Source organism: Montipora capricornis, chromosome 10, assembly GCF_036669925.1.
Source record: "Montipora capricornis isolate CH-2021 chromosome 10, ASM3666992v2, whole genome shotgun sequence".
NCBI lineage: Eukaryota > Metazoa > Cnidaria > Anthozoa > Scleractinia > Acroporidae > Montipora > Montipora capricornis.
In genome coordinates this window covers 34,631,639-34,639,138 of record NC_090892.1, presented here as the reverse complement: position 1 = coordinate 34,639,138, position 7,500 = coordinate 34,631,639, and the positions used below count along the sequence as shown (strand labels likewise).

The window sequence follows — 7,500 nt, the reverse complement described above, 5'->3', positions numbered from 1 at the left end:
CCTCTTCATTTGTCTCGGAAACACTGCATGCGCAACCCGACCTCCGCAGACCAATGCACTTTTTTTTTGTAAGGACCTCTTTTATAAGAACGTTCGGGATAAGAACATATTAAGAACATGCCCAGGATGAGAGTCAGTTTCTAGTCGAACGTTACACAACTCTAATGACATGTTGAAAACGTTTCCCGGCGCAGCCTTAGCCTCAAACTTCAAGTAGACATTCTTATAGAAACGAGAGGAATCGTCATCCATAAACTCTTCTCTCTTTTTTTTTTTTTTGGTTCATAAAAAAGTCTAATGTTGGAGCTGAGGCTAAACGTTCTTATATATTTTTGCGTTGTGAGGCTGAAAAGTTTCTTAAATTTACATCACAACTTGTCTCACCTGATGACTTTGATGGCGTTCAGGTTATTTTGGAACGATTATAAGTAAAACTGCTCATTATTACAAACTGAGATGTGTATCATGCAGAGATTAACAAAACTATTGTTATGTTATGCAAAAAAAGGCCCTTAAGTATTAGGGTTAATGTACATTAATTTACTTTTATTTAACGGTTTGATTTTTTTTACAAATGGCAAAACGTTCTTAACTCTCAGCCTGTCAGAAATGTTCTTAATACGTTCTTAAAATTTTGGTTAATCCCAGCCTCAACGTTCTTACGAAAAAGGTTCTTATAAGGAAAGAGTGTATTTCAAGTTGAATCGACTTCACTTAGGCGACTAAGTAATAACATTCGGTTTGCTCCAGAAACCAAACGTTAACACCTATAAGTAATAAAGCTTATTTCATGCTTGTCGTTGCGAGGTTATCGCTTCAGTCAAGCAGTTATAAGCTTTTTTCAGCTCGGGAAATGCAGTAGGTGTGCACGCAATCAAATCGCTACCGGGATGGGAACGAAACACAACAACAGCATAGGACACAAACATGCCATTATACAACAACTTTTTTTTTTTACGAGCGAGCAAAGATAAAATGTAAAAACGTGTATACTCGTTTCTCTCGCGATGTTGTGCTTAGGTTGTAGGCTGAGACATTATTATTTACCAACCACCACGTTGACCAATAACCACCTCTTCTACGAAATGATCAAATATGTCTAGAAATTGGAGAACACAGATCATGAGAGAGAACAAACGTCGACCCAATAACCACCTCTTTTACGATATGATGAAAGACATCTTTTTCGCGATATGATCAAAGATGTCTAGGAATCGGAGAACACAGATCTAGAGAGAACAGACGTTGACCCAATAACCACCTTTTTACTGGGTTGCCTATGGGCAAACCCAGTCGAGGTCTGCGTTTAGTTTGTTTGTTTTCTTTTTTTTTTTCTTTTTTTTTTGTTTTCTTTTTTGCCTGTCACTCCCCTGGTAAGTGTTGCCTTTGTGTATAGAGCCTTTTGCGCGTATTTTCTTAGGATCGAGAGGGTAGTGGAACTGCGTAGATTTCTCTGGTGGACACGGTAGAATCATCAACTTAGCCTGCAATGGCGTCGAAAGTCGTGCAACGCGAATGGCGTTTTAGTGGATCCTTAAACAAAATATACCCTTATGGAGCTCAATAATGGAACGTCAGTTGGATAAACTAGGCATGAATCTCAAAAGCGACGAGTACTGGACTTCGACAACAATCTATCGCCCGTCGAGACGAAATCAAAGTGAGCAGTATTTACCTGAAGTACATGGTAATTTGACACAATTGAGTTTCTTGTCTTCACGCACGCAATGAAATAGGAAGAGGTTTTCGCCTCTAAGAGCAAATATGTTGTTTGTTTCAATAAAATTTTCGCTGGAAAAGGATTCTGTGGTATTTTCTGCCTTTGTGAATTATAATATCATGTTGTGTATTGAATTTTCGAGCTTAAGGTTCAAATGTGATATGGGAGAAGTTTTTTAGTATTGCTCTGTAAGCAGGAAGGGTTCACAGGCCTGTTGGAAGCGTGCTTGAGTTTTAACAAAATGAGGCCCAAAATCAGTGAAAACTTGTGACGCAGATGAATAATAAAGCAGCTGCTATTTCCAAAATGATGGAATTACCTGGTGATAAATAACGTCGTACGCGTCTTGGAGAGTAAATTTTGACTTTGCATAAACAAGAGTTGGGCGATTGTGATCTTTGTTTTGACTTCGCTCATTTCATTGTCAAACTTTATAACACTTGACAGAAAAAGAAACTTACAAAAACCCGGTATCTTGTCATCATTTGACACAGATGCTTCACTGTTTGGCGAGTAAACATGCCGCGGTAACTTAATCACGACGCCCGCTGAATTCCGGCCATGTCACTTTCGATTTTGCAATTTACTTGAACGTTGCAAAAATCTCCCAAAATGTTTGTCACTGATCGTAACTTTTTATATTCTATATTCACGGTTCAAAATTAATGTTGTTTTCATGTCGTAAATATTTTATTCTCGATCGACCGTCCGAGAAACTTCCTTCTGCTCTTTCTGAAAACTGTGTATCAATATTTATTTGCTTTTTCATCAATATTTGTTTTGCATAAAGCAAGCTAACAGAATCTGTACCTTGCTGAGTTCGCATTTGTTAGCGTTAATAGTATTTTCGGTCAGATGTTTCTGTTTTCCATGAGGGGTTTATTGTTTTGGTCTCCCATCCCAACACTAACCCCGCGAAACAGGGCTTGACTTCAGTGAAGTTTAGTATTACAAAATTTTCGGATGCTCATAGGGCACACCTGTGGTGAAAAGAAGTTGTGAGGGAACTTGAAAATTATCAACATGTCAGCCCAGAAGCCAATGTTTCTCGCTTCTCTTTTATTTGTTATTCTTCAGAGACTGGAATGCTGTATTTCAATACCACACAATTCAGTGCCTTCTGATTTTCTGTAGCACGTACCACAGGCAAGCCAGTGTATGCTTCACAGAAGCATCTAGTTTACGATATGATCAAAGATGTTTAGAAATCGGAGAAGATGGATCTAGAGAGAACAGACGTTGACTTCCATGTTTCAAATGAAAGCTGCAGACAGCTAGGGTTAATCGTTATTAACTCCGACTGCATATTCTAAAACGAAAAAATTAAGAAGTACGAGATTTGGAACGGAATGTTGCAATTCATTTCACAAAGTTATGTTTACAGCAGTGATGCTAACAGGAAATAATCGAATCAAGGTAACTGCATTGGGCATCTGCAATTAACAGAAGATGATGCAGAGGTCAGCTCAGTGGCTGACTAAGCCTTACAAAAAAAAATGAAAATGAAAATTTGTTGAAAACAAGCTCTTTTTCAGTCTTAATTTGTCTTAACAGGTTTTCTTGGAGAAAACAATTTCTTCAACACGTTGATCCGGTCTACGATTTAGTCAAGATTTCGCATTTTCATAATTACACACTGCATCATATACGTTACTGAAGTAGGCCATGATTAGGGCCTCTAAACAAAGATTTGCAGCACACACCACTGATATATTAAAGGCCGAGGTCGGTGTAACCGGGCCAAGAATGCCTTTTTGTTGTTGTTGTTGTTGTTGTTGTTTTTTTTTTTTTAAGTCTTGTTACTCGTGCCAAATTTGAGAAAAGCGAGACATAATTCGATAAACCGTCTCCAGGCAAATAGTTACCATCTTTTAATCGGCTAAAGGTAGTCTTGCAAGGTGGTCGTCTTAAGCATTATCCACTGAATAATTTAACGTGAAATTTAGTAAGGACATCTAGACAAGCCGGTTTTATGAAATCTGTTTATTGGCCTTTCACACGGGGGTGTGTGGTCTCTTCCACTCGATCACCTCCTAAACTGGTCTATTCTTCAGAGTAAAGGATCTTTCAGTGCGCTGAATGACACGGAAAGTGAATTGTGGATGACACAATGGCAACGTTGGAAACTAGAATGAAAAAAAAAGCAATTGTCGAACGACCTGTTCTTCTTGTTTATGCGTCCCTATCCTTAGGAACTCTCCCAGAACACTTTACATATAAATAAAAATAAAAATGTGAATTAGAAGTGACAGAGTTTTGTAGCATATGAAAATAACGTTTTTGTATCTGGAGTTAACTTGAAAGCGGCATTTTAATGCTTTATCGAGCCTTTACGAGACTTAAAGTAGTTATTTTTAATTGATTGGTCTCCGAGGCAAGAGGCAAGCTATAGCATTATTTAATTAAAGTAAATTATGATGATTTAATTAATAAAAAACACACATGTATATCTCTGGCAGCTGCACCGTGTAAACGTTTGCCAGGCGTCTGTAAAAGCTAGAAATAGGAAAATGGCAATCTATAACCGGGTACTGTAAATGGTTTGTATATCAAACACATCGTACCAGTTTCATGCATGGCTGTTTATAATTCTCTTAACACGAAAGATTGTGATACGGGGCCTACGGCTAATAGTCATTACCCGAGAAGACTTGAAATTAAAATCTAACCATTTGCAAATGAAGTTACAAAGGCAAAACTTTTTCCTCAGTTATTTCTAAAACCCGGAGTGTTGGTCCGACCTCAGGGGTTGTGAAGCCGCGATCTGCGGCACGGAAGTATGATGTTCAACCAACTGAATGTGATATAATTGCAAAAAACCGAAGTGGCGATTTAGTGAAATGTTAATTAGGGAAGATTGGGCTGTGCATAGAAATTCCCTGCTATTCGGAATTGTATCACGGTGCGGCGGCAGCGCTTTTGAACTGTGCATGGTTTTACTTGAACTAGTTAAGCGTGATTGTATAAATAGATTTGTTGTAGAAGGGATTTAGCGAATAGCCAAATTAAGGAGAAACGTGTGTCCTAATGAGATCGGGGGCAGTAATCACAATGTATTCTGTCTTTCCCTTTTCATCGTTCATTGCTTATCCGCCCCGCCTTAATTCCCATGATATATTTATACAGTTTATAAGGTCAGGGATTATGCAATATATTCCTCTTAAACAACCCCCAATAAGAAAATCTAAGTCGTGAATCATTTACCGGCTTACAAATGGGGTCAAGTGAGGGGCGACAATGCCTCAGGCTCCCCGCCCGTTGCTCCACTTGTTTGCTTTGATTGGCCCCGACTCATATGCGTGGCTGTTATAGACACTTTATGACATGCTGTGTATGCATAGTGGTTCAGATACTCGCAGTATACAGTTTAAACCAGTGATATAGATTACAGAGAATGAGAAAACAGAGAAAGTGTTTGTGTGTGTGTGTGTGAAGCGTGTTAGATTAAATATGTCAATTTTGTGTTGGCAAAGATATCAAAATTAAATCAACAATTTAAATTTAGTCTTCCTGTCCGTAGAGTAATCCTGGGTTCACGCAAAGTTAAGTCCCTTATTTTTTTATAAAATGGTAAAAGGTAAAAACTGTTAAAATGTTTGACTAAACATTTTCGATCTTTCGATCATCTTCAGAGTGATTAAATTGCATAAACCAACTGTTTTATATTTGTGGTTACGTAATACCAGTTCCCATGGGGTATAGGGTAAGGTGGAATGACTGGACTTGTTTATTTAGGACTGGTTTGAAGTGTGCGATGTAAAATGCCTCTTTTATTTTTCTCTTTGTCCATGAGTGAGCCGAAGTCAAAATGTCCCATGTGAATTTGTGTTCGGGGTGTTTCTTTAGATCTTTGGCCGGTTCCGATTGTTTGTTTATATCGGAATGTTCGTTAACACGTACTTCCAGATTGCGTGCCGTTTCACCAATGTAAGCTTGATTACAAGTACACGTGCCTATGTATATTACGTGTGATGGATGAATATAAAACAGTTGGTTTATGCAATTTAATCACTCTGAAGATGATCGCAAGATCGAAAACGTTTAGTCAAACATTTTAACAGTTTTTACTTTTTACTATTTTATAATTTTACCGGCGAAATGCATATACATCTTATTTTTTTAGTTATCAGTAATCTTTCGTTTCACTGACGCCTCTTACTTCTTTCAAGCGTATTCCTGGTTATCATCAAAGAACACCTTCATTATTCTGTCTGCGGAGTACCCACCGTCTGAAAAAGAAAAGGAATCATAAATTTTTACTAACGTGGATGTAATGCACATACTTAATTGGCCCGCTCCCATTTCTGAAAAGCGCTGGCCTTTGAACGCATAAGCCGGATTGAAGCGACAAAAGAGAAGAGCGTGCCTCGCAGAGACACGAACAATTGTGAGCAATAAGGTTTGCGTATTGAGAGGATGCACTTCCGTTAAGCGACCTTTTCTACTCAACAATAAGCGAAAATGCTAGTCTAGTTCCTGTCCGTTCAACTATAGAATGGAATTTGTAAGCGGTGCCTGACGCAAGCAAGAGTGAACTTATATCAACTTGTTGACAGCTTCTTTCGAATGCTCACTTACTAGAGATTACTCTACGCCACTTCGCAAAGTATGGATATGAAGAGTTACCGAACCTGGACCAGATTATTGATATCGGAGAAGCGGACAAGTGACATCCTGTTTGAACTTAAAATGAACCTCCAGTCTCATGAAATAACGAGACAGTCTCATTTCACACACAGTCATTCAGGTCTCACCCCACTATTTTTTGGTCAAACCAACATGGCGAGAATTTGTTTTCTAAACATACTGGGTAGATTATGATCCATGTTGGATCCAACATGTTGCATTCGTTTGGCCACCTCGTTCGGCACTTTTCAACATCGTCCAACAATGTTGGATGATGTTGGATCCGTTTGGCTAGGCATTTAGTGTTCCCTCTGTCGAGGGAAGGAGATCGTGTAGGATCAGTACAAAGTATTAAGGGTTTAACTCATGAAAAATATCATGCTTTTATATAAATTGTTCCATGATCGCAGAATAACCGGCCACTCGAAGCAAAGCCTCCTCGTTCCCGGCTGTGCGGCTGAGTCACTACTATGATGTTAAGTGAGTGAGCGAGAAATCTGTTAACGTGAAACGCGTAAACTGTGGCTAGGTTGCTACGTGGTTGCGTAGTTACCGTGGCTACACGGCTACGCAGCTACTCGAACTTGGACCCTCCAAATCTATAGTCTTGTGCCTTCGCCACTACACTACAACGGCGAACATGCTCATACAACCCAACACAGTTCTTTTCATTATTTACTTTTGATAAGTAAACTGATATCCACGTCTATCTAACCCTAACCCTGTAGGCTTCATTTAGGCTGGAAAAAAAAGTTTCTTCAGTTCATCTGAGTGCGTATGCAATCGAGGTAAAATTAGGATCACCAATTTAACCTAGGTAAAAACGGATTCAACCTGAGAACGGATTTTACCGGCAACATAAGAGCCACGCAGCCTCGCTGCCACAGTTGCGCGTGTGTGCATTATAACAGAGCAGCTGCGTAGACAGGTAGCTGCAATTGTTTTGGAGTGGTCGGGTCTTCTGAATTTAAGCCTACTTTTGTTTTCTCGAGTATCTTGTTTTGTGGTTCAATTAACTTGTATATAGAGTTAATAACGGTGAGTTGTAAATCCTTCCATCAAGGGAACTCTCGATGAGAATGTTCAAATCCGGCGTACTTCACCGTCGAGGTGAGCCCAACCGAATTCAACTCTAATAGACCTTTTTCGCTTGT

General features: G+C 39.1%; 1 protein-coding gene across 1 annotated transcript in view; it reads left to right on the top strand.

Annotated features, from left to right (window-relative positions):
• LOC138019638 (secreted frizzled-related protein 3-like) overlaps positions 1–7,500 on the top strand; it is an 18,276-nt gene that overhangs the window by 2,942 nt on the left and 7,834 nt on the right. The gene's annotated exons all lie outside the window — the stretch shown is intronic.